At 45.8% G+C, this 27018-nt stretch overlaps 2 long non-coding RNA genes across 2 annotated transcripts in view; one reads left to right on the forward strand and one right to left on the reverse strand.

Annotated features, from left to right (window-relative positions):
- Nucleotides 1-12475, forward strand: part of LOC132540859 (uncharacterized) — a 234429-nt gene extending 221954 nt beyond the window's left edge. Inside the window, exon 3 of the long non-coding RNA XR_009551983.1 lies at nt 12192-12475. This is a non-coding gene — a long non-coding RNA (uncharacterized LOC132540859). The remainder of the gene's footprint in view (nt 1-12191) is intronic.
- The window catches only part of LOC132540858 (uncharacterized), a 43978-nt gene continuing 16979 nt past the window's right edge, over nt 20-27018 (reverse strand). The window contains exon 2 of the long non-coding RNA XR_009551982.1: nt 20-252. This is a non-coding gene — a long non-coding RNA (uncharacterized LOC132540858). The remainder of the gene's footprint in view (nt 253-27018) is intronic.

Consider the following 27018-nt stretch of genomic DNA (forward strand, 5'->3'; position numbering starts at 1 on the left):
GCTTCCTGGCAACTCCAGCTCAGATGATCTCATTTTATTCATGATTATTTTATGTGAAATGCACTTTCAGCTCTAGGAGAACACAAAGATTTCATTCAAAGCGCCGTGCTGGCTGGATGTTTCCAGCGTGCCGTGCACTTCGCGTCCCTGCAGGTCGCCATGGCAACAGCGGGGTAATTAGCTGCCTCGGCACGCGGTATTAATACAGAGCCAGGCCCCGCTCCAATCAGCACCCATTACTGGAGTAATTACCTGCAGCAACACACAAATTGAACTAAATGGTCAATTGAAGTAAAGTGAATGGCTTTTTATTCTAGTCCCTAAATAATGTGTCTGCTTGGCTGAGTAGTTCAAGGTAAATAAAACTCTGAAATGCATGGCCTCGCCCACCTGCGGGGCTGGGTGGAAACTGGGTGACCTGCCAAGCAGGTATTCCTGGGCACCTTACCCACACCCGTGTGTCCCCACCTCCATAAGAGGTACTTCTGAGAGAAGGGACACCCCACCCCCTGGGGACACAGCAGAACTCTTCCTTCCGCACTCCCTCCCAAAAAAAGGGCAAAGAACTTTCCACAAGAGAATGGAGTGAGAAGGCCAGACCTCCCTCCCAGGGATGTTTTCTTGCCCCTCTGGTCAGCGGGGCAGAAAGGGTGGCTTCCTGTGACAGGATGCGAGAGGGGAGAGGGGGGTCAAAGGTTGCCCCTGCCTTTATTAACAGAACGCTTCTAAAATTCCATAAACTTAGAGGATCTTCAAACAGGAAGTCACACTGGACCTCGCAGGGAGACCTCCTGGGCCCCCACATTCCAAGCAGAGGCTGCCTTCCTTCCCTGTGAAGGGAGCACAGCAGCCAGGCCAGCAGCCTCCTGGGCCAGAGTGGCCACTGGGGCCAGATGTGGGGGGTGGGGGACACAGGAGGCCAAGCGCCTGTCCTTTGACCTGCAGGCACAGTGGCACCTAGGCCTGTAGTGACTAATGAGGCCAGCATGGTGCCCACAGGGCACCAGATGTCACTGGGGCAAAGGACAGGTGTTGGGAACATGAGTAGAAGGCTGCCTGGCTCCCTGGGGGGGAGGGTAGAGGGGCAGTCCTAGGTAGAAGAGGGCCACCCTTGGGGTATACAGGCAGGCCCAGAAAAGCCTGGGTGACCACTCAGCCTCACCCTCTCTGGATTCTGTTGCCTGTCTGAGAAGAGGGGGTGCTGGAAGAGAGAGGGTCATGGGGAGGGGATGAAGATGAGGCCTGGAAGCCCACAGCCACATCTGAAACCAGAGGGACTAGGGGACACATCCACCACCCCCCAAAAAAGCTACTCTGCTTTTCAAAAAAAAGGTTCCAAAAGGCTTCAGTGTCCACAGGGAGGTGAGACAGGCTCCAGGGTCCAAACAGCTAGCCAAAGGGGTTAGCCACCAAAGCAGCTGTGGGGCCCAGGTAGGATAGGATGCAATCTAAAGGAGGTGCCCCCCAAATAGGATCACCTCCCAGAAATGAGAAGCAGGATGTAAGGGTGGAGGCCACTGAGGCCTGTGGGCTAGGGGGTACCAGGGGTAAGGGTGGCAGGAAGTCTAGACTCTGGTGCTCTGTGGGGTTGGGGCCTGAGTCCACGGGGGCAGTATACAGACTTATGAGGAGGCAAGAGAGGAGAGGGAAGCAGGTATGGATTGGGGAGCTAGAGTTGTAGTTCTGCAAGATCTCAGGCCTGAGGCTCTGAGGTCCCAGGTTCAATTCCCAGAACCACCAGAAGCCAGAGCTGAGCAGTGCGCTCGCTCACATGTTCACACTCTATTCCCCCCCCCATTAAAAAATAAAATAATATTGGAGGGGGGAGCCAGGCATCAAATGTAAAATAGCTTACTTGGATAGTACACTGCCTTGCCATCTAAGCAACCCAGATTCAAGCTGAGCCCCCACCCCACTTAAGGAAATTTCAGTGCTATATATATATATATATTCTCTCTGTGTGTGTCTCTATAATAAATAAATAAATAGGGATCTGGGTGGTGGCGCAGCAGGTTAAGTGTGGGTGGTGGAAAACGCACAGACCGGCATCAGAATCCTGGTTCGAGCTCCTGGCTCCCCACCTGCAGGGGAGTCACTTCACAGGCAGTGAAGCAGGTCTGCAGGTGTCTGTCTTTCTCTCCCTGTCTCTGTCTTCCCCTCCTCTCTCCATTTCTCTCTGTCCTATCCAACAAAAACAATAGCAATAACAACAACAATGATAAACAACAAGGACAACAAAAGGGGAAAAATAAAAAAATAAATGCATAAATAAATAAACCATGCTGGCTTCTGAGTTGGGGGCTGAGGGAGGGTGGTGCTGAAGCCACGACAAAGGGTCCAGGGAGGCTGCTTCTGCTTCTACCAGATCGACCTGAACCTCAAGGTTGCAACATGGTAGAAAAGCTACCTTAAGACAGGATTCTAGGGGCCGCCTGGAAAAACACAAAACTGGTCAGGACTGACCAGGGAAGAAGGGAGTGAACAGGCATGAAGAGACAGATGAAGCAGAACAATAAATCCTCAAGGAGGTCTGGCTTCTGTAACTGCTTCCCCACTGAACATGGGTGTTGGCAGTTCGATCCATACTCCCAGCCTGCCTCTCTTCTTTCTATAATGGGGTGGGGCTCTGGGGAAGCAGGGCTCCAGGACACATTGGTGGAATCGTCTGCCCGGGGAAGTCTGTTTGGCATCATGGTAACATCTGGAACCTGGTGGCAGCACTAGGAACCCATTGCTCCTGGCAGCCATTTTCCCCGTTGTTGTTGTTGTTGTTGTTGCTGCTATTATTGTTGTTCCTCTTTCCTTTTCTATCACCTACTTCCCTCTCAATTTCTGGCTATCTCTATCCAATAAATAAAGATAATTTTTTTTTATTTTAAAAAAGAAAAATTGGGGTGGGAGTAGATAGCATAATGGTTATGTAAAGAGACTTGCTCATTCCTGAGGCTCCAAAGTCCCAGATTCAATTCCCCTCACCACCATAAACTAGAGCTGAACAGTGCTCTGGTAAAAAAAAAAAAAAAAAAAGAAAAAGAAAAAAGAAAAATCTCATAGTACTGAGCCAGGCTGTGGAGCACCTAATAAGCACACGTTATGATGAACATGAACCCAGGTTCAAGATCCCAGACCCCACTCGCATGGTGGAAGCTCACAGCAGTGGAGCAGTGCTGCAGGTGTCTCTCTCTTCCTCTCTATCTGTCTCATTCTCCCTTTCTCATTCTCTCTCTCCCTCCCTCTCTCCCTCTCTCCCTCCCTCCCCTTTCCATCTCAATTTTCTCTATCAAAAATAAATATTTAAAAAAATTAAGTGGGAAGCCAGGCAGTAGCACAGCAGGTTAAGCGCACATGACACAAAGCACAAGGACCTGCATATGGATCCCAGTTCAAGTCCCTGGCTCCCTACCTGTGGGGGGGTGTCAGTTCATAGGCAGTGAAGCAGATCTGCAGGTGTCTATTTTTCTCTCCCCCTCTCTGTCTTCCCCTCCTCTCTCTATTTTACTCTTTCCTATCCAACAACAAAATGGAGAAAATGGCCTCCAGGAGCAATAGATTCATAGTGCAGACAGGCACTGAGCCCCAGAGATAACACTAGCAGGAAAGAAAGAAAGAAAGAAAGAAAGAAAGAAAGAAAGAAAGAAAGAAAGAAAGAAAGAGAGAGGGGAAGGAAGGAAGGAAGGAAGGGAGGAAGGAAGGAAGGAAAGAAATTAAGTGGTTCTATAACCATTGTAAGAATTTAATTAGAGAAAGAAAAAAAAAAGGTAACCCTTGGGTCCAGCTGATATCACAAAAAAGTTCTACTACATGTTTGAATAAGAAATATAAGAAATACAGTGTGGGGGCCGAGTGGTGGCACACCTAGTTAAGCACACATGTCATAATGTACAAGGACCCAGGTTCAAGTTCCCAGTCCCCACCTTCAGGGGGAAAGCTTCACAAGTGGTGAAACAGTGCTGCAGGTGTCTCTCTTTCTCTCTCCCTCTCTATCTCACCCACCCCTCTCAATTTCTGGCTGTCTCTACCCAATAAATAAAGATAATACATTTTTTTAAAAAAAGAAATACAGTGTTGGGGAGGTGACGTGGGCAACAGAGGAGGGCATGCTGGACCTGTGTGAGGCCTTGGGTTCAATCCTTGATGGAGCAGTGCCCTGGTGTCTCTCCCTCTCATTAAATCAATATAGAAATCATTTATAAAAGAAATATAGTACTTCCTATCCTGCAAATAAGCTCTACCAGAAAATAAAGAGTACACACTCCTCAATCCGTCTGGTGCATGTAGCTTAAGTTTATAACCAGACCTGTACCTAAGCGAAGAAGAACGTGAGGCTCAGACACGGGAGGTGTGAGTGATACCAGGACACAAGACTGAAGATGAGGATCATGTGGGAGTGGGGGCTTCCATTCTGCACCACATTCTCCGTCACCCTCAGCCTTGCCTGGTCTGGGAGAAAATCATGTATATATTCAGTTGAATATATATTCAAACTATAAAGCAAATGTTAAAATATTAGTGTTACATATTAGGCATACTTAACATCATATTAATATTTAATCATTCAATATTATAGTTTATATAATTATTGAGGTGGTGGTAGATAGCATAATGGTTATGCAAACAGGCTCTCAAGCCTGAGGCTCCATCAAGTCCCAGGTTCAATCCCCCGTACCACCATAAGTCAGAGCTGAGCAGTGCACTGGTTAAAAAAATTAAATTAAATTAAATTAAATAGTTTATATAATTATTACTGGCAAAGTACTGGCTACAGAAGAAGGGCAAACGCTAGAAGAAGAAGAAGAAGAAGAAGAAGAAGAAGAAGAAGAAGAAGGAGAAGGAGAAGGAGAAGGAGAAGGAGAAGGAGAAGGAGAAGGAGAAGGAGAAGGAGAAGGAGAAGGAGAAGGAGAAGGAGAAGGAGAAGGAGAAGGAGAAGGAGAAGAAGAAGAAGAAGAAGAGGAAGAAGAAGAAGAAGAAGAGGAACTGGCAGAGTTGATATTAGATAACTTTAAAATCATAATTTTATTACAAGTACATACAATGGTTTTCAAAATCTTTGAGTTGCTTGCAGTTTGAGACAATTGTAGATTTTAAGTGTCTGGGGCATGGGGCTGGCACCCAGTTGAGAGCATACACATTACTATGTACAAGGACCCAGATTCAAACCTCACTCCCCACCTGCAGGTGGGAAGTTTCATGAGTGGTAAAGCAGAGCTGCAGGAATCTCTCTCTCCCTCTCTCTCTCTCTCTCTGTCACTCACTCACTCACTCACTCACTCTCTCCCCACTCAATTTCTCTCTGTCCTACAAAATAAAAATTTGAAAATGGCCATCAGCAGCAGTGGATTCATTGTGTAGGTACCGGTTCCCAACAATAGCCCTGGTGGCAATAAATAAATAAAGTGCCTCAGGACTCTAATAAGTTCATACACCTACCTGATATTTATGCAATTGCTAATTTTATGTCTCCTCAACTAGAATTAAAAAAAAACTTTTTTTTAAATATATATATATTTGTTTATTTGGGAGAAAAAACCAGAGTATCACTCTGTCACATTCAGTACCAGGGACTGAACTCAAGACCCCATGCTCACTAGCCCAATGCTCTATCCAAGGTTCAATCCCCACCTCCACCCCCACCACAGAATAGAAACCCTCTGAAAGTCAATGACCTTGTAAGTTGTATTCCATACTGTGTCTCCAGCACCTTCAACAATACCTCAATGGTAGGTGCACAGTAATTGAATAAATCTATTGCATTATTAAAAATAACAATAATAAGTTGCATGGCTATAGACATCATGCACAGATTTTTGTGTGACTTCAGCATAAAAAAGGATAGTGCTTAATTAAAAAGCCACATTTACATCAGAAACACAGATTGGCTTATCACTAGGAAAGCAGCCTAGAAAAATCAAACAAAAATGTGTTTACACACAGCTAAAACATTTGAGAAAATTCAACATCCATTCATTCTAACTAAAATAAATACTTGGTATTTATTTATTTATTTATTTATTTACCAGAACATTACTCAGCTCTGGCTTATGGTGGTGCTGGGGATTGAACCTGGGACCTCAGAGCCTCAGGCTTGAAAGGCCTTTGCATAACCATTATGCTGTCTCCCCAGTCCCAGTTTTTGTTTTTATTATCTTTAGCTGTTTGTGTGTGTTTGCATGTGTGTACATGTGATAGAGACAGAAATGGAACGATAGAGACTGTCATGCCTGAAGCTCCAAAGTCCCAGATTCAATCCCTCACACCACCATAGAACAGAGCTGTGCTCCTCCTGGCGTGGAGGGGGGAAGGGGGAGAGAGAGAAGAGAGACGTCTGCAGCCTGTTCCACCACTTGTGAAGCTTGAACCGGGGGGACTCAAACCCAGATCCTCACACAAATTAACTCACGTGCTTTCCCAGTTGTGCCACCACCCAGCTCCTCTGAAACAAGTCTTAGCAAACCAGGAATAAAAGGGAACTCCCTTCATCTGATTAAACAATCTGTGGCCACCTCCATAATTAAAGTACTGAATACTCGCAGCCTGGGAGGGGGTGTAGCCCACAAAGTGTTGGGCTCTAAAGCATGAGGTCCTAAATTTAATTCCTAGCACCTTATGTGGCAAAGAAATACTTTGGTGCCAGATAACACATGAGAAGTTATTATTTTTTATACCATAAAAAAAAGAAATACTCTGGTTCTCTCTTCCATTCTCTCTCATAAATAAATAAAATTTTTAGTTAATTTTTTGTTGTTGTTTTTACAACATCCATCACCAGCCTCCTGTAGCCTTGGAGATAGGAGAAAAGTATATATACTCAGAATATAAAACACAATGTTGGAAAACTAGTGTGAAATATTAGACATTTTAACATCATATTAGTATTGAATCATTAAATATTAAAATCTATATCATTATTACTGTTACAGATTTTACATTAAATAATGTTAACATTAGGGGCCAGATGGTGGCTCACCTCGTTAAGTGCATACATTACACTGCACAAGGACCCTGGTTCCCACCAGCAGGGGGAAAGCTTCATGAGGGGTGAAGCATGGCTGCAGGTGTCTCTCTGTCTCTTTCCCTCTCTATCTCCCCTTCCCCTCTCAATTTTTCTGTCTCTATCCAATAATAAAGAAAAGAAATATTTTTTAAATAATAATATTAATAATTGGAATTTCATTACATGACATGTTATGGTTTACAGAAATGTTAGGGTCTATGGTGATGCCAGGGATTGAACCTGGGACCTCTGGGGCCTCAAGGATAAAGTCTTTTGCATTAAGCCATTATGCTATCACAACAGTCCAATAAACATTTGTAAGGTTTATTATTTATTTATTTATTTTTACCAGAGCACTGCTCAGCTCCAGCTTATGGAGGTGTGGGGGGATTGAACCTGGGACATGAGAGCTTCAGGCATGAAAGTCTCTTTGCATAACCACTATGCTATACTCCCACCCCCAATAATTATTTGTAAGTCAGTGTAGGGACCCAGCAGTGGCAGACTCAACTTAAGTGTACATGTTACCATGTGTAAGGACTGGAGTTCAAGCCTTTGGAACCCACTTGCAGGGAAAAATTTCATGTGGCAGTGGAACAGTGCTGCAGGTGTCTCTATTTCCCTCTTTTCTTTTCTTTTTTTTTTAAATATATATATATATATATATATATATATATATATATATATATATATATATTCTATTCATTCATGAGGAAGATAGGAGGAGAGAGAAAGACCCAGACATCACTCCAGCACATGTGCCGCCAGGAATCAAACTCGGGACCTCATGCCTGAGAGTCCAAAGCGACGCCTCCCAGACCACTTTTTAAAATATTTTTATTTGTATAGTATTTGATAGAAACAGAGAAGTTGAGAGGGGAGGGGGAAATGGAGAGGGACAGAGACAGAGAGACACCTGCAGCCTTGCTTCACTGCTTGTGAAGCTTTCCTCCTGCAGGTGGGGACCAGGGGCTTGAACCCAGGTCCTTGTGCACTGTAATGTGTGCACTTAACCAGGTGCACCACCGCCTGCCTCACCTACCCCCCTTCATTTCTCTCTGTCTCTATCAAACGAAGAGAAGGAAGAGGAAGGGGAAGGAAAGGGAAAGAGGATAAGGAGAAAAGAAGAAGAAGAAAGGGAAGAAAATTAAATGACTGCCACCTCATCATTTCGTGGTGTATCTCGCTCACTTTCATGTTAGCTATTAAACTCAAGCAAAGATTACTAAACTGTGATGGTTATCATCTGGGGAGCACAGAACTTTGGTGGTGGGAGTGGTGTAGATTTACAGTCCTATTAGGGAGTCGGGCGGTAGTGCGGCGGATTAAGCTCATGTCATGCGAAGCCCAAGGACCAGCATAAGGATCCCGGTTCGAGCCCCCGGCTCCCCACCTGCAGGGGAGTCGCATCACAGGCGGTGAAGCAGGTCTGCGGGTGTCTGTTTTTTTCCCTCCCTCTCTGTCTTACCCTCCTCTCTCCATTTCTCTCTGTCCTATCCAACAACAATGACATCAATAACAATAAAAACTACAACAATAATAAAAAAAAGAATTACAGCCCTATTATCGTATAATCTTATAAATCAATATTAAATCACTAATAATAAAAGAAAAAGAAAGATAATGGCTGTTGGGAGCCGGGTGGTAGCTCAGGGGTTAAGCGCAGGTGGCGCAAAGTAGAAGGACCAGCGCATAATGATCCCAGTTCGAGCCCCCGGCTCCCCACATGTAGGGGAGTTGTTTCACATGTGGTGAAGCAGGTCTGCAGGTCTCTATCTTTCTCTCCCCCTCTGTCTTCCCCTCCTCTCTCCATTTCTCTCTGTCCTATCCAACAATGACGACACCAATAACAACAACAATAATAACTACAACAATAAAACATCAAGGACAACAAAAAGGAATAAATAAATAAGATAATGGCCGTCAGGAGCAATGGATTCATCATACAGCCATGGAGCCCCAGCAATAGCCCTGGTGGCAATCTAAATAATAAACAAATATATAAAAAAACTAAGAACTGTAATCAGTGTATGGTGGCAGTTCATTTACAATTGTCATTGCCAAGTGTATGAGAATGTTCCCTTTACTCTCTGGGTCATTCTGAAGCTGGACACACAAATCAACATCTGACAAAGTAGGAGGAGAAAAAGACTAAACTTAGTAACACACCATGGAGAATCTGCATGACAGCAAATTCTAAAGCCAGTGGGACAAACAGGTGTTGGCCAAGACAACAGCTAAGCTGGTGGAGCAGCAGAGTTGCATTCCTGGGGCTCCTGCTCCCATCTCTAGTGTCACAGGTACAAGAATAGTGCTCTGGCCCACCTCTCTCTCTGTCTCTCTCTCTCTGTCTCTCTCTCTCTCTCTCTCTGTCTCGCTCTATCTCTCTCTGTGTGTGTGAGTGTGTGTGCATTTGTGTGTGTGTGTATATATACACAAAAAATCTTTAAGAGGAGTGTCTTGGGTATCAGAGAGAGGAGGCAATCTCCCATGATGAGAAAGTGACTTCAAATGTCAAAGCATTGCCTCTTGATGTTTGCTCGGCTTTAGGATAGTTTTAGCTGATTGAAAAAAATAGCTTATTTCTGGAGTTGTCCCTAGATCTGAGTAATCAGCATCCGTTAAGTAATGCTTCTTAAAGTCACGATATCTCCAGAGGTCCATTGGACATCAATTAACCTTAGCTCTACATTCCTAAGTGACACATATTGGCAAAGGCCTGCTCTGCACATCTTGGGAAAAGCCTATCCAACCCCTTTGTGAGAGACCAATCTGATCCTACAACACAAAGCAGCATTCATCTGCGCTTCTCTGGCACTCAGACAGAGTCTTCTGGTGAAGTGGCCAAAGCTTTCATCTATATTGAGTTGTTCATCTGTGTATTGTTGAATTTTGAGTGTTTTGTGAAACTGCATTATTCACAACAGCCTGAATGTGGAAGCAACCTAAATTCCCATAGACAGACAGCTGGCTAAAGGAGTTATGGGTTATATGTTCCATGGACTATTACTCTGCAATAAAAAAGATGATGTGTCCTTTGAGACAAAGTGACTGGAACTGGAGGTGATTATGCTTATTGAAATAAGTAAAGAAAGACATGAAAGATAACTACTGTATTGTTTACTCATGTGAAATCTAGAGAACTGAAAATACATGAACTTGCAAAAAAAAAAAAAAAGCAAATAGTCTCTAAGGCTTTGTGAGAACTATGGTGGTTACTGGTTGAGGAAGTGTGGCCCAGAACTTTGGTGGTGGGTGCAGTGTGGAACTATAATCTTACAGTCTTGTAAACCACTATTAATCACAAATCAAACAATGTCTTAAAATGCCATGGGACATATACTCCATGGAATACTATTCTGGAATTTTAAAAGATGATATTGTGTCCTTCAAGACAAAATAGAAGGAACTGAAGGTGATTATACACAGTGAAGTTAGGTAAAAGGCACCTACCAATAGTTTCACTCATATGTAGAATTTAGAGAATTGAAGTCAGGCAGTAGCACAGCGGGTTAAACGCACCTGGTGCGAAGCTCAAGAACCTATGGAAGGATCCTGGTTTGAGCCCCGGCTCCCCACCTGCTGGGGAGTCACTTCACAGGCGGTGAAGCAGGTCTGCTGGTGTCTTTCTCTCCCCCTCTGTTGTCCCCTCCTCTCTCCATTTCTCTCTGTCCTATCCAACAACAATGACGTCAATAACGACGATAATAACTACAACAACAATGAAAAACAACAAGGGCAACAAAAGGGAAAATAAATAAATAAACAAGTTTATTTCTTAAAAAAAAAAAAGAATTTAGAGACTTGAAACATTTCTACTTGGGGGGGTGGGAAGAGAAGGAACGAAGCAGGAAAAATAGCCAAACTGTCACTAAGACTTTGTGGGAACTTTGGTTGTGAATGTGGTGTGGAACTATATCCTATAATCTTATAAACCACTATGAAATCACTGATAAAATTTTTGGAAAAAAAAAGGGCTGGGTGGTAGCCCACCAGGTTGAGCACACACATTACAGTGTGGAAGGACCTGGGTTTAAGTCCCTGGTCCCTACCTGCAAGGGGGAAGCTTCAGGAGCGGTAAAACAGTGCTGCAGGTGTCTCTGTCCCTCTCTCTCTCTATCTCCCCCTTCCCTCTCAATTTCTGGCTGTCTCTATCCAATAAATAAAGATATTAAAAGAAAAAAAAAGAGTGTTGTGTGCATTATTTTTTTAAAAAATATATTTATTTATGGGTTAAGCACACGTGGCCCAAAGCACAAGGACCAGCGTAAGGATCCCAGTTCAAGCCCCTGGATCCCTACCTCCAGGGGAGTTGATTAACAGGCGGTGAAGCAGGTCTGTAGGTGTCTATCTTTCTATCCTACTCTGTGTCTTCCCCTCCTCTCTCCATTTCTCTCTGTCCTAACAACGACAACATCAATAATAACTACAACAACAATAAAAAACAACAAAGGCAATAAAAGGGAAAATAAATAAATATTTAAAATTTTTATTTAATTATTTATTCCCTTTTGTTGCTCTTGTTGTTTTATTGTTGTAGTTATTGTTGTTGGATAGGACAGAGAGAAATGGAGAGAGCATGGCACAGCTATATACAAGATACTGGGTACTATACAGCAAACCCTGACAAAAGGACTTTTCAAAGTTAACCCAATTACCAAATAACGTGATGATAACATTAACTATCCATTGTCTTTTTGAACCCTAAGACAGCAGGAACCTCACATCTCCACTATAGAGCCTATATTTCACCCAGTCCTGGAACCTTAGAGCGCACTTTCCCGCATGCCTCTCCCAATCCATATCAAATAATACTGCATCTGCTGATCACAGCCTAATCAACGCAACAATTGCCACCTCAACATGCTTCAGCTCAGACTGTGTCCAGAGACTTCAGGTGTGGAACGACAACCCTTCAGCTTCATTACTCGGGTGAGACCTTTCCTTTCATAGTATTCTCTAATTCCATCCCAGGTGGTTCATTTTCTAACAAAGTCCCAAAACCTAGCTATAGACCAGGTTCTGTGAGAGAGAGCATATGTTCACACGTATCCATAAACTACTGCAAAATATATACCTGAAAGCGTACACTAGAGTTTGCAGTGAGTACCCCCCTAACACTTCCTCTCCACTATTCCAACCTTTGGGTCCATGATTGCTCAACAATTTGTTTGGCTTTGTATGTTAACTCTCTTTTCAGCCACCAGGTTCCAGATGCCATCAGGATGCTGGCCAGGCTTCCCTGGATTGAAGACCCCACCAATGTGTCCTGGAGCTCCGTTTCCCCAGAGACCCACCCTACTAGGGAAAGAGAGAGGCAGATTGGGAGTATGGACTGACCAGTCAACGTCCATGTTCAGCGGGGAAGCAATTACAGAAGCCAGACCTTCCACCTTCTGCAACCCACAACGACCCTGGGTCCATGCTCCCAGAGGGATAGAGAATGGGAAAGCTATCAGGGGAGGGGATGGGATATGGAGATTGGGTGGTGGGAATTTTGTGGAGTTGTACCCCTCCTACCCTATGGTTTTGTTAATTTATCCTTTCTTAAATAAAAAATAAATTTAAAAAAAATGGAGAGAGCAGGGGAAGACAGAGAGGGGGAGAGAAAGATAGACACCTGCAGACCTGCTTCACTGCCCGTGAAGAGACTCTCCTGTAGGTGGGGAGCCGGGGGCTTGAACCAAGATCATTATGCCAGTCCTTGCACTTTGCACCATGTGTACTTAACCCGCTGTGATAACTCCCGTGTTGTGTGTATTCTAAATACAAGCTCTTTATCATAGTTCTGCTTTGAAGGTATCCTATTTGTTTATTTATTTGCTTATTTATTTATAAAATGGAAATACTGACAAGACCATAGGATAAGAGGGGTACAACTCCACACAGTTCCCATCACCAGATCTCCGTATTCCATCCCCTCCCCTGATAGCTTTTCTATTCTTTTTTTTTATATTTATTTATTTATTCCCTTTTGTTGCCCTTGTTTTATTGTCGTTGCTGGATAGGACAGAGAGAAATGGAGAGAGGAGGGGAAGACAGAGAGGGGGAGAGAAAGACAGACACCTGCAGACCTGCTTCACCGCCTGTAAAGCGACTCCCCTGCAGATGGGGAGCCAGGGGCTGGAACCGGGATCCTTAGGTCCTCGTGCTTTGCGCCACGTGCGCTTGCCATGTGCGCTTAACCCGCTGTGCTACTGCCAGACTCCCAGGTTTTCTATTCTTTAACCCTCTGGGAGTATGGACCCAAAGTCATTATGGGGTGCAGAAGGTGAGAGGTCTGGCTTCTATAATTGCTTCCCCACTGAATATGGGCGTTGACAGGTCGATCCATACTCCCAGCCTGTCTCTCTCTCTCCCTCATGGGACCGCACTCTGGGGAAGCAGAGCTTCAGGACACATTGGTGGAGTCGTCTGCCCAGGGAAGTCCGGTTGGCATCATGGTAGCATCTGGAACCTGGTGGCTGCGTAGTAATGCTGAAGGGCTGACATTCCACGCCTGATATCTCTGGACACAGTCTGAAGTGAAGCATGCCAAGGTGGTACTCACTGCATTGAGTAGGTTGGGATCAGAAGATGCAGTATCAGTTGGTATGAATTGAGAGAAGCATGCAGGAAAGTGAGCCCCAACCTAGAAATTCTAGGACTGGGGGAAATTTGGACTTTATAGAGGAAGTGGGAAGTTCCTGCTGTCTTAGAGTTAAAGAAGGCAATAGATAGTTATTGCTGTAATCAAATTATTTGGCAATTGGGTTAACTTTGAAAATCCCATTGTTAGGATTTGCTGTATCATACACGACCTCACCATAACTTGTCCTTTGATGATATATATAGAGATAGATAGATATAGATATAGATATAGATATAGATATAGATATACATATACATATACATATACATATACATATACATATACATATACATATACATATACATATAGATAGATATATGTATGTATCTTATAAAGATAATGCCAAAAGGCGTATTGCATCAAAATAAAAGACTCTGGGATGGGTGGCAGGGAGAATACAGGTCCAAAAAGGATGACAGAGGACCTAATGGGGGTTGTATTGTTATATGGAAAACTGGGAAATGTTATGCATGTACAAACTATGGTATTTACTGTCAAATGTAAAACAGTAATTGCCCAATAAAGAAATTTTAAAGAAAAAATAATGCCAAAGATAAAGATGATCTTATAAACTAACGCGACCGGTTGCTTCTGTTTTCCCTGGTCTAAGCTTTTAGGAGAGTCAACATTTCAAGGACTCAGCCTATGGTCTGTGCATTAAAATGTTTGATACATTCAATCAATTTTCCCTTCTCAAGTTTATTGAATAGTGAGTTATATGACTGCAAGTTAATAGGAGTGTACATAAACACCATTCCCACCACCAAAAGACTGTCCCATTCCATCCCCCCCACCACCACCTCCCCACCACCTCCCTAGTGAAGCTGAGCAGCCACCCTCACCCTCCACCCAGAGATTTTTACTTTGGTGCCCTAGAAGTTATCTTTTCCAATACTATGGGCTGTCTTTTCATTTAATTCTTTAAATTCATTTTGTCAGTTTCCAATAGACTGTGCTTTCATTGTCAGATCATTGCCAAAACAAAGGTCACAAGGAGGGAGTTGGGCAGTAGCACAGTGGGTTAAGTGCAGGTGGTGCAAAGCGCAAGGACCGGCATAAGGATCCGGGTTCAAGCCCCCGGCTCCCCACCTGCAGGGGAGTCGCTTCACAGATAGTGAAGCAGGTCTGCAGGTGTCTATCTTTCTCTCCCCTTCTCTGTCTTCCCTTCTTCTCTCCATTTCTCTCTGTCCTATCCTACAACAATAAAACAATAAGGGCAACAAAAGGGAATAATTTTTTTTTAAAAAAAAAAGGTCACAAGGATATTCTTCCTGTCTTCTTTTACAAGTATGATAGTTTTACATTTTAAATCTCTCTATTCTGGGCATGGGTAGATAGCATAATGATTTTTAATCAACATTTTATATACTTTATTGAAAGTTGGTAAGTACAATGGTTAAATACAGTGACTTTCATGCCTAAAGCTCCAAAGTCCCAGATTCAATCCCCGCCCCCCTGCCACACACACACACACACACACACACACACACACCACCATAAACTAGAGCTAAAAAGTGCACTGGTAAAAATAAATAAATAGGGAGTCGGGCAGCAGCACAGCGGGTTAAGTGCATGTGGTGCAAAGCGCAAGGACCAGCATAAGGATCCGGGTTTGAGCCCCCGGTTCCCCACCTGCAGGGGAAGTCGCTTCATAGGCGGTGAAGCAGGTCTGCAGGTGTCTATCTTTCTCTCCCCCTCTCTGTCTCCCCCCCCCTCCTCTCTCCATTTCTCTCTGTCCTATTCAACAACGAAGACAGACAACAATAACAACAAGGGCAACTACAACAACAAAACAACAAGGGCAACAAAAAGGGAATAAATAAGTAAATAAATATTTTAAAAATAAATAAATAAACTTCTCAGGTGGGGGCAGATAGCCTAATGGTTAGGCAAACAGACTCTCAAGCCTGAGGCTACAAGGTCCCAGGTTCAATCCCGTGCACCACCATAAGCCAGAGCTGAGCAGTGCTCTGGTAAAATAAAATAAAACAAAATAAAATAAAATAAAATTCTCTATTCTTTTTGTAGTTAACTTTGGCATATAGTACAAGATACAGGAGCAATTTTTTTTTGTTTTTGTGTATGAAGGTCCAACTGGTCCTGAATCACTTGAGAAATTATGTTGATCATCTAAAAGGCTATTTTAATCATTTTATAGCCTGTTCTTTCTGGTAAAATTTGTGATGATCATCTCATAATATATACTAATGTTGAGTAATGCTATATACCTAAAATGAAAATAATGTTACATGTCAATTATAGTTCAATGAAAAATACATAAAAAGAAAAGATTATTTATTTAAATTGAATTGTTTGGCACCTTTGGTGCAAATCAATAAGCACCTACATGGGCTTCATTTTCAGATTTCATAGTCCTGTCCACTGACGTATACACTTGTTCTTTTGCCAATATCCAAATGTCTTAATAACTGTAGCCTTAAAGTAAGTTTTAAAACCAGGTCAGATGGGTCTTCCAAGTCGACTCTTTGCTTCAGAGTTATTTTGACTTTTTGAAATTTTATTATTTTTATTTTGTTTTGTTTTAATGAGAGAGAGAGAAGCAAAAAGACAGACCAGAGCATTGCTCAGCTCTGGTTTATAGTAGTGCTACAGATTGATCCTGGGACCTCAGAGCCTCAGGTATGAAAGTTTTTTTGCCAGAAGGATGAGTATGGGATGATCTCACGCTCAGGCAGAAGTTGAAAAACAAAATCAGAAGAGAAAACACAAGTAGAACCTCAACTGGAGTTGGTGTATTGCACCAGAGTAAAAGACTCTGAGGTGAGGGGGGGGGGGGGGAGAGTACAGGTCCAAAAAGATTGACAGAGGACTTAGTGGGGGTTGTATTGTTATGTGGAAAACTGAGGAATGTTATGCACATACAAACTATTATATTTACTGTCGAATGTAAAACATTAATCCCCCAATAAAGACATTTTAAAAAAACAAAAAAATAAATTAAAAAATAATTAAAATAAAAGTAAGCATAAAAATAAAAAGGAAGTTTCTTTGCATAACCATCATGCTGTCTCCCTATCCCTATTCTGACTCTCCGAAGTGGTGGCCTTTCCACTTGAATTTGAGAATCAGCATGTGGACTTCCACAACCATTCCTGCTGAGAGTTTGATTACAATTACACTGAATCTTTGAGATTTCCTTTTTGATTTTTGTTTGTTTGTTTTTCACCAAATTTACTGCTGGAAATCCACTGTTCCCAGCAGCCATATGTATATATATATATATATTATATACAATATTATGTATAATTATTATAGCGAGAAATTGAGAGGGAGGGAGAGACTCACAGCACTACTTCACCACTTGTGAAACTCCCGCCCTTCACATAGGTGGGAACTGGGGTCTTGAGCCCCTGGTCCTTGTGCATGGTAATGTGTGTGCTCAACCAGATGTGGTAATGTGTGTGCTCAACCAGATGTGCTACCTACCACCTGACCCCCTCTTTGATTTTCTGTGTAGACAATTACGTTGACTGAAATAAAAAAACAATTTTATTTCTTCTTTTTCAATCTGTGTCCTTTCTTTTCCTGGCCTGATCCTGTTGGCCAAGCTCTCCAGATCAGCACTAGACCTGAGTAAGTACCCTGCTTTGGTTTTGGTCTTAGAGGAAAGGTGAATTCAGAATCTCACTATTGTCATGTTCACTATAGGACATTGATGACCTCTATGACACTGAGAAAGTTTCTTTCTGTTTTGCTGAAAGATTTTTTTTTCTCATAAATACACATTAAATTGTATTTGTTCCCCCCACCACCATCAACACCATCTATTCTCAGGTTTTGGCATCAGGATAAGACGGACCTCATAAAGAGTTGGTAATTGGCCCCCCATTTTCCATTTTATTGAAGTGATTGAGTCTGGTTGGTAGTATTTCTTAAGTGCTTGGCAGAATTTGCCAGGAAAATCAAGTAGGCCTGGAATTTGTTTTGTTATTGTTGGAAGGCTTTTAACAACAAATTCAATCTCTTTCATTTACATGAGGTTGCTTTTCCTTTTTCCTCTGGTAGTCTCTTTTCTTTTTTTTCTTATTTGATATTTTATTTATTTATTGGACAGAGACAAAGAAATCAAGGGGGGAAATAGAGAAGGAGAAAGAGAGAGACCTACAGCACTACTTCACCACTTGTGAAGTATCCTCCCTACAGGTGGGGATTGGGGTTTTGAACCCAGGTTCTTGAACACTGTGACATATGCACTCTACCAGGACGATCCCCCCACCTTCAGAAGTAGAAAAGAGTAAGATTATTTTCTCCTCCAGCCAGGGGGTCCTGTGTGAACTGAACCTTACTGTTAGATTCACAGAGCTCTGCTGTGAGCACAGGAGATATTTGTTGCATAAAGGAAGGAGGGCAGCCAGCTGGGACCTGGGCATGACCATGACACCCAAGCAGGGATGCAGCTGCATTCCAGTGGCCCAGCACACTCCAGGGTGTTCACACCATGCGGCCTGCTCTGCTCCCACCCTCTCCTGCATGCTCGATTCCAGGCAGCAAAAGGAAGGAGAAAAGCAGGAACTGAAGCACAGGAACTAGCTAGAGTTGGAGTCCGCTTTCCCTTGGGCATCTGACTCCAGAGCCCAGGAGAATGGCGAACAGGGTTCAAGTGCCCCCTCCCCACACGCCATCTCTCCCCCAGACCCCCTTTCTTGCTGCCATGGGAAACAGTCCTCACTGTGCCACCTGCTTTCCCCATGATGCAGACATGGTTGGCAGCATTCACGTTCTTGCACCAGATCAGCCACGTTTAACTCAAGTGCCCGCTGGCCCGCCCCCACACCAGCCCGCAAACAGCCAGGTGCACTCCCTGGATGCCACTTGAAGTGCTCAGGCAGCGGGGGCTCTGCCCGCACCCACCCAGCCCCATCACGGAGCTGCGTCCCAGCCTCCAGGCCCAGCTCGCTGCGCTGCTGTGTGCCGTGGGGCGGATGCTCCTCTCTCTTGGCCGTGCCTCCCTACACTCAGAAACAGGGTTTGAGGATACAGGAGATCTCTGTGTCTCTTGGAGTCTGCCTGCCACAAAGGAAAGAAAACACAGATGAGACTCAGAGCAGAGACTGGACAGCCCTGACCAACACACACACACACACACACACACACACACACACACACACACACACACGTCCACCTTGCTGATAGCCCCCAGCCCGCTGACCTGAAGCTCCTCCCCCAATAATGCCCACTGAGTCCCTCACAGGTACCCTGGAGGACCTCCATAGTCACAGAGAGTGGCAGAAGCCCTGAGGTTGGGGCCAAGCCATCCAGAGACCAGAGTCTAAGTAAGTGTAGAGGTGGGGGCCAGGTGGGAGCACAGCGGGTTAAGTGCACACAGTGCGAAGTTGCACAAGGACCTGCGTAAGGATCTAGGTTTGAGGCTCCAGCTCCCCACCTGAAGGGGAGTCACTTTGCAAGCGGTGAAGCAGGACTGCAGGTGTCTATCTCCTGCCCCCCACCTCCCCTCCTTTCTCGCTTTCTCTCTGTCCTATCCAACAATAATAACAACAACAATGAAAACAAGATGGCCTCCAGGAGCAGTGGATTCATAGTGCAGGCACCAAGCCCCGGTGATAACCCTGGAGGCAAAAAATAAATAAATAGGGGCCGGGCAGTAGCACAGCGGGTTAAGCGCACATGCGCAAAGCGCAAGGACAGGCATATGGTGTGACCCGCTCCCCACCTGCAGGGTGGGTCACTTCACAGGCGGTGAAGCAGGCCTGTAGGTGTCTATCTTTCTCTCCTCCTCTCTGTCTTCCCCATCTCTCTCGATTTCTCTCTGTCCTATCCAACAACAACAGCAATAACAACAACAACAAGGGCAACAAAAATGGAAAAAAAATAGCCGCCAGGAGCAGTGGATTCATAGTGCAGGCACTGAGCCCCAGAAATAACACTAGAGGCAAAATAAATAAATAAACAAACAAACAAACAAACAATAAATATGGCACTATAGGACTCTCTCTGAACCTGGATTCTCCTACAGCATGAGGTCAAGATTCCCCCAGGACTAGCTGCGGCAGGACACAGCGTATATCAGAGACCTGGGAGCTGGCTGAGTCTGAAGGAGATGGTGCCTGCACACCAGCAGGGGATGGGCCCCAACTTCCACCCATAAGCTGCTGCCATGCTCCAGGGAAGGGCTTGAATGAACAGAGAGCACTGCACTGAGAGTCTAAAAGCCCAAGTCTGGTCCTGCTGGGTCTCCTCACCTTGCAATCCCCACTGGGGTTCAGAGAGTAATTCTCACAAAGGGAACTGGTGAGAATACTAGGTGGTGGTGTACCTGACAGAGCACACGTGTTCAAGCCCCTGAGTCCTCACCTGCAGGGGGAGGCTTCATGAGTGCAGGACCAGTGCTGCAGTGCTGCGGGTGTCTCCCCACTTCTCTCTGTTCCCCCTCCCTCCTTTGTTTTTTTTTGGTTAGAGACAGAAATTGAGAAAGAGGGGAGGGATAGAGAGATAGAGGTAGGGGAGGAAAAGAGACACCTGCAGCACTATACCCTCTGGTACATGAGATACTGGGAGTTGAATTCAAGGTCTCATGTTTGAGAGTCCAACACTTTATCCGCTGCACCATCTTTTGAACCATTTTAATCTACTGTTTTGAACTCTTTTAATCTACCACAAGGGAAAGAAGCAAAGACTTCACACATGTGCAATGCCATATTTTGAGAGAGGAGAGACACTACAGCACTGATGAAGTTCCCTTGGTGCTCCTATGCAGTGCTGGAGATCCAAGCCAGGATCTCATGCACAGTGAAGTGTTCACTCTACCTGCTGAACCATGGACTCTGTGTGAGAACAGGCAGATGTTCATTCATTCATGGCTCACAGAATTTGGGGTACCCAGGAGCAGAAGGTGTCTGCAGCAGCAATGGGCTGTGCTGGGAGAGAGAGGACCAAGGTACAGAGCCCTGGCTCAGGATTTTACTGAGGAAACATTTCGACAGGCTGCCTGGGCTCTGAACCCATAGTTCCCAGAGCCACGCTTGCTGGCAGGGTCCTGGATTCCAGTTCCAACACCTTACCACCCACACAAACCTGGACCCTCAGTCCCTGTACCCACTACCCACATGGTCCAGGTCACCCCACCAGCTGCTGAGACTCCCCCCCTCAGCTAGCACCCAACTGCCCCAACTCCAATAAACAACAGTTCAGTCCTTTCCTCTTTAATCCTGTCACCTGACCACACAACCGCTCTCTCTGGCTTCTCCTGCCTGTGTCTCTCCCCTCTCTCCCCTTTCTCTCTCTGCCTCCCTCCTTCTCCTTCCCTCTCTCTCACCCACCCCCCACCCCCTCTCCTGCACCCCCATGGCCAGCACAGAGGGAGCTGGGCTGCCTGCCCGCCCCGGTGGTGGTAACAAATCTTCCACATCACTCCCTCCTTTATTTACACCGGGCGCACAGTAGCAATTCAATCTGAAAAAGTGCCGTGTTTTCGAAGGCGTGCAGCCCAAGAAATTGATGTTTGTGTTAATCAATCTTGTAGGAGCCTGCGGGGCCAGGAGAGAGGCGACACCAGAGATTTCTTCTGTTGATGAATTAGAGTCCAGCAGGGAGGGGTGAGGAGCAAAGCAAGCATTCCCTGTGCCACTGTGAGCATCTGCAGGATCCAGGCTCTTCCCTCAGCCCACACACCCTCCCACAGGGCTCCCTCACCCTGGGCGCTTTCCTCCTCCCTCTGCCTCCAGCACTTACTGTAAAGGCCAGACTGGCTTGCTCTCAAGCATGAGGTCCCGAGTTCGATCATCAGCTGCACATGTGCCAGAGTGATGTCTAGTTCTTTCTCTCTCCTCCTTTCTCATAAATTAGTAAAATCTTTAAAAATGTATATATATATTATTCTTATTATTATTTTAAAAAATAAAGAAAAGGAAAGAAAATGGGGGGCCAGGAGGTAGTGCAGAGGGTTAAGTGCACATGGTGCAAAGCACAAGGACAGGCATAAGGATCACTGTTCAAGGCCCCTGCTCCCCACCTTCAGGGGGTTGCTTGATAAGCAGTGAAGCAGGTCTGCAAGTGTCTTTCTGTCCACACCTCTGTCTCCTCTCCTCTCTCTCAATTTCTCTCTGTCCTATCCAACAACAATACTAATAACAATAACAACAAGGGCAACAAAAATGGAAAAAATGGTCTCTAGGAGCAGTGGATTCATAGTGCAGGCACTGAGCCCCAGCAATAACCCTGGAGGCAAAAAAAGAAAAGAAAAAGAGAGCAATATAAAAATAAATATAAAAAATAAAATAAAAGTACGCACTCAGGGTTAAGAAAGAAAGAGAAAAAGAGAAGAGCTAGATGTTGATGTACTGGGGCCAACCTCAGACTTCCAAGACCAGAGCCTGGCTCCAGAGGAGGTGGTGTAGGCAGCAGGAGCGGCTTTGAGAAGCTGGGAGAAGGCTCCAGGGCGTGGGGTACACTGCCTTCCTTCCACCTTGGCCACAGCAGACACAGATTTGGCATCGCCCCCTGCTCTGGTACCCAAGAGGCACACCCCTGGCTGCCCCGGAGTGGAAGCTGGGTCTCGGGAGCTGCCTGGTCCCCATTACCAGAGACTGTCCCAGTCTCCTAAAGGGGCTGCTGGGAGCCCACAGTCTTCCCCAGCTCATGCAGACAGATCTGACCACCAGTCAGAGGCAGCTCCCTAGGCAGGAGCAGAGAGACTCCAAGCTATCCAGCCTCTCCTAGCACTATGACCTCACGCAGTGCATTTCAGGGCTAGCCTCAGTGTCCCACCTGCCTAGCTTCAGAAGAGCCAGCACGAAGCACCTTGGACCCTGAGAAGGACAGGAGGAACAGAGTTAGAGGCCACTGAGGATCTCGGCCAGGCAACCTCTGCAGGGCCTCAGGGCTAGGAGAGCCCCAGCAGGCAGGAGTCCTGCATCATCCACCCCCCCCACCCTACCCCAGCCTAGGGCTTATTGCACCCAATTCTCGGGGACAGCTATGCCTACACACCAGAATCTTGGGACTGGTGGGTGTCCACAGCCTCCACACTCTCTGATTTGGAGTTAAAGGAAGTGGATTTTTAAGAAGACACAAAAGATTTGTTTTGTTTTGAACTGTTGGTTGGCTGTGTCTTGCCCCATTTCCCTGCACGCTCATGCGTGCGCGCACATACACATGCAAACATGCAAACACACACACACTCCATCTCTCTGCTTTCCTAACACACAGCACAGCTCTTACCTCTGCACAGAATGTCCTGTTTAGGTTGAAAAAAGCCAAAGGGATGACCTCAGATATCTCCCCTGCCCCCCCAAAACACACTCCCAGGAAGAGCTTTGCCTATCCCTGGGACCTGGTTCCCATAAGCCCCACCCCATGGCACCTAGGGGCTGAAACTGGGTTGTCCCTCTGACATTCAGGAGGGAGAAGACAACTCTCAGGAAGGAGGGGTCCTCTGTAAAGGGGAGGTGATAAGTGGGATGAGAGCCAGGCATGTGGTGTCCTGCGGTGAACAGTAGCAGAAAGACACTAACAGAATGAGGTGCATGCTGGGGAGGCAGCTGAGGGGACTGTCAGGGTGCAAAGTGGGCGAAGCAGATACATTGAGGCGTCTAGCCCTCACTCTTGGCATTTAAGCCAATGGTGGGAAGAAGCACTTGGAAGGGAGAAATAAGAAGTTGGCCCATGGATTTGAGACACCAGGAGACACCAGGAGCCTAGGGAAGGGGGTCAGAGACTTTTCACTTGGTGCCAGGATTCAGGGGGGCTGAGAGACGTCCCCAAAGAGAGCTGCATCAGGAGATCCTAGGGATGCCCTACTCTTCCACCTTCCACCAGCCCCCTCAACACCAGCAGCTCCCACCAAGCTAACCCACACATCCTGGGTGGGGAGGCCCAAGATCGGAATCCCATGCCTGCTGGGGGTTGAGGAGGAGGTGCCAAAGGTCTCAGGTTCAATCTCCAGCACCACCATAAGCCAAAGCTGAGTAGTGCTCTGGTAATAAACAAACTGTTTTAGGATGTACTAAGTGAAGGCGCTGGGAGAGATGGTTCACCAGGTAGAGAATGTATCTTGAAAACTGAGTGGCGTAGGTTCAGGCCCTGTCACTATATGGGAGGTATGGTGCACAGGGCTATAGTCTCTCTCTCTCTCTCTCTCCCTCTCTCTCTCTCCCTCTCTCAGAGTGAAAAAGCGGTTCAGGCACACATTACACACAAGGACCTGGGTTTGAGTCCCCACTCAAAGCAAGTCTGCAAGTGTCTCTCTTTCTCCTTCTCTATCTCCCCCCCCCTCACTTTCTCTCTGTCCTATCAACTAAAATAGAAAGAAAAGGAAAGGGGGGCAGATGGCCACCAGGAGTGGTGGGTTTGTAGTGCTGGTACCAAGCCCAAGTAATAACTCTGGTGGTAAAATAAATAAATAAGTAAGTAAATAAGTAAATGAATAAGTTTGAGCTTCTAAACTCAAGCTTTTTTATTATTTATTTTTATAAGCAAGATCCAGAGATTAGAATACTGCTCAGCTCTGGCTTACAGTGGTACCAGGACTGAACCTAGGATCTTGGAGCCTCAGGCATACAAGTACTATGCTCCGACACACTAGGACATCTCCCCAGCACTAAACTGAGTTTTTTCCAGTCTTGGTTTTTTTCTTTTTCCTTTTTTTTTTTTTATTATTTATTGCCACCAGGGTTATTGCTAGAACTAAATACTTGCACAACATATCCACTATTCCTTTTTTGATAGAACACAGAAATTAAGAGAAGAGGAGGAGCAAGAAAGACAGAGAGAGAGAGAGAACTGCAGCACTGCTTCAACAATCATGAAGCTCCCCCGCCCCCCGCAGGTGGGAAGCAGGGGCTTGTACCCTGGACCTCACACTCAGGTGAGTGCACCACCATCTCCCCCCCCCCCAGCCTCACTTTATGGGTGAGTTTTGAGGTCTCACACAAAAGACTTGCTAATGAGCCCCCTTCCAGTCCTCCACCACCCCTGCAAGCCCAGGCTGAGCACTGGGAGAAGATAACCCCTGATCCCACTTCTGAGAAACAGAGAAGAGAGTCAAGCTAACAGCAGACAGTGGGCAAGGGTCAGTTGGAAAGCCATTCACAACAGGCTGAGGTCCTTCAAAGGGGGCTAGGCTCCTGGCTCTGTCCCTGCTCACTTCCTCTGTTGCCTTTGGGGCAACAGCCCCCGACTATGCAGGACCATACCCCAGCTCAGGTTAGAGAAGAGGACTAGGAGGGGTGCTCACAGAGCAAATGGGGGACTGCTGTCACCTCGCCATGGATGCTGTCATGTCCCCTGGTACCAAAGACTGGAGACTCACCTGCAGCAGCCCCAGGAGATGAAACAATAATTAGAGCACTGTGCTTAGAAGTTTTGGGGTCCCAAGTTGTTTCCTGGCGTGTGCCAGAGTGATGCTCTGGTTCTTTTTTTTTTTTTTTCTTTTTAATACAGAGCACTGCTTTATGGTGGTACAGGGGATCGAGCCTGGGACTTTGGAGCTTCAGACACTGTGAGTCTCTCTGCATAGCCATTATGCTATCTTATCTCTCTGTGTGTGTGTGTGTGTGTGTGTGTGTGTGTTTGTGTGTCTCATTGATAAATAAATTCTGGGAGACTTCCGGAGGTGGGGCTGTTGTTAAAATTCGGAAGGCTCTTGCCGGCCGGGCTGGCTTCACGGCGGGTAACAGAGACGCGGAGACAATGGCTGGGCAGGGAAGCTGTATTTCTTTATTCAGGAACAACGATTCACAAACTAAGACAAACTAATCACCAAACAGAACTCGGCTGTCTCTTTGCGGCGGCACAAGCACTCCCTCTTACTCTGTAACTCGGGAACTCTCCAACTCTGGAACTCTGGAACTCTCATATTGGGGAACCCTCTGAAACTCTTCCACTGTGGGAACTCTCTCTTACTCTGTAACCCTGAAACTCTCGAACTCAAGAACTCAGGAACCCTCTCTCCAGGTTCCTTGGGGCGGGGCCAAGCAGGCCCGCGAAATTAACAGGACTGATCCAATTCTCTTGGCGGGGGAGGGCTAGAACAAATCAATGTAAAGCATACGACAATTCCCCCTTTTCTTTTTAACTAAATGATTATAGTATCAAGGGTGTGGGGTGAGCAGAAACCTATATCGTACAGGCATTTTTTAAAAAAGAAACTGGCACAAACTAAACTTTATCAGCTTAAAAAAAAAACATTTCTTGCCTCTGGGGGGTTACTTGCCTCGACGGGCATTTGCATGGGGGCGGGGAACGGCCTAGAGTCCCACAGGCAGCTGGCTGCAACTTACTTACTATGAAACAAAACTTGTTATTAGCATATCTACTGCACGATCCAACGTTTCTAATAGAGAAGGAATTTGAGACTTTTACATATCAACAACGTCTTTTAACCTTTTGTTACACCCATTCAAGATGGAGACACACCCTAGGTGTGGGCCGGAGAGGAAACCTCAGGCATGAGAATAATTAGCATAGCCATTGTGCGATCTACCATTTCTAATAGAGAAGGTAGTGGAGAGTTTTACATATCAACAAGTCTATTTAACCTTTTGTTTAGCCTAACTTAGTTAAAATATATTGATTGTTAACTAATTTTTACCTCATACTTCAAATGTAAGTTAATTTTATCTTTATGAGAATTACGTTGAAAACCTTTTTCATTTAACTTTGACTATTAAGAATTTAGCCTTAAAGCTACTGTTTACCAAACTTTAAACATACACATAAACATGGTCATTAATACACTAGGAGAGAAACCTTTGTTACGAAGACATGTCATTTTAAACACGAATTTAAATCTGTACTGTCTTAGTTGTTGGGGGGGGGGGGGGATTCACCATCCGGAGGTGGCTTCCCGCGCAGCTCCACTTCTAGGAATTGCAGGTTGCGATCTCTGCACAAATCTCTGCGTACTCCAGCTTGTCTGCCTTCATACCGGACCGGCAGCTGGTGTGCCCAGTTTCGGCAGGGAGCCCGGGGGTCCGGGAGGCCCGGGATGGTTCCAGAATTCATAGAAAGAGGGCAGGCAGGCCATCTTTGTAGAAGGCGTGGGCCTAGGTGCCCAGGGGTGGCGGCCATGATAGGCCGCGGCCCTGCCCCATGGCCCTGCCATGTCTGCTGCCCTGCTCGCAGTGGCCGAGCAGTGTGGAGGGATCACGCGTCCAGTGCCCTGCGCCACGCGGTGGAGAGCCGGCTCCTGTGGGCTGGCCTCGGGCTCTTGCGTGTTGGCCTCGGGCTCTAGCGTGGAGGCATCGGGCTCTTGCGTGCTGGCGTCGGGCTCCTGCGGGCTGCGGGGCTGAGGGGCTGCGGGCGCGGTGCGCAGGGTTGTCTGGGCGCAGCCGGCTGGCTAGCTGTTTAACCAGGTGGAAACAGCAGCTCCGCTCCTTGCCTCCCGCCCGCTGGCTATTCCTGCTGGCTGTTCTGAGTT

The sequence above is a fragment of the Erinaceus europaeus genome, chromosome 10 (assembly GCF_950295315.1).
Source record: "Erinaceus europaeus chromosome 10, mEriEur2.1, whole genome shotgun sequence".
Lineage (NCBI taxonomy): Eukaryota > Metazoa > Chordata > Mammalia > Eulipotyphla > Erinaceidae > Erinaceus > Erinaceus europaeus.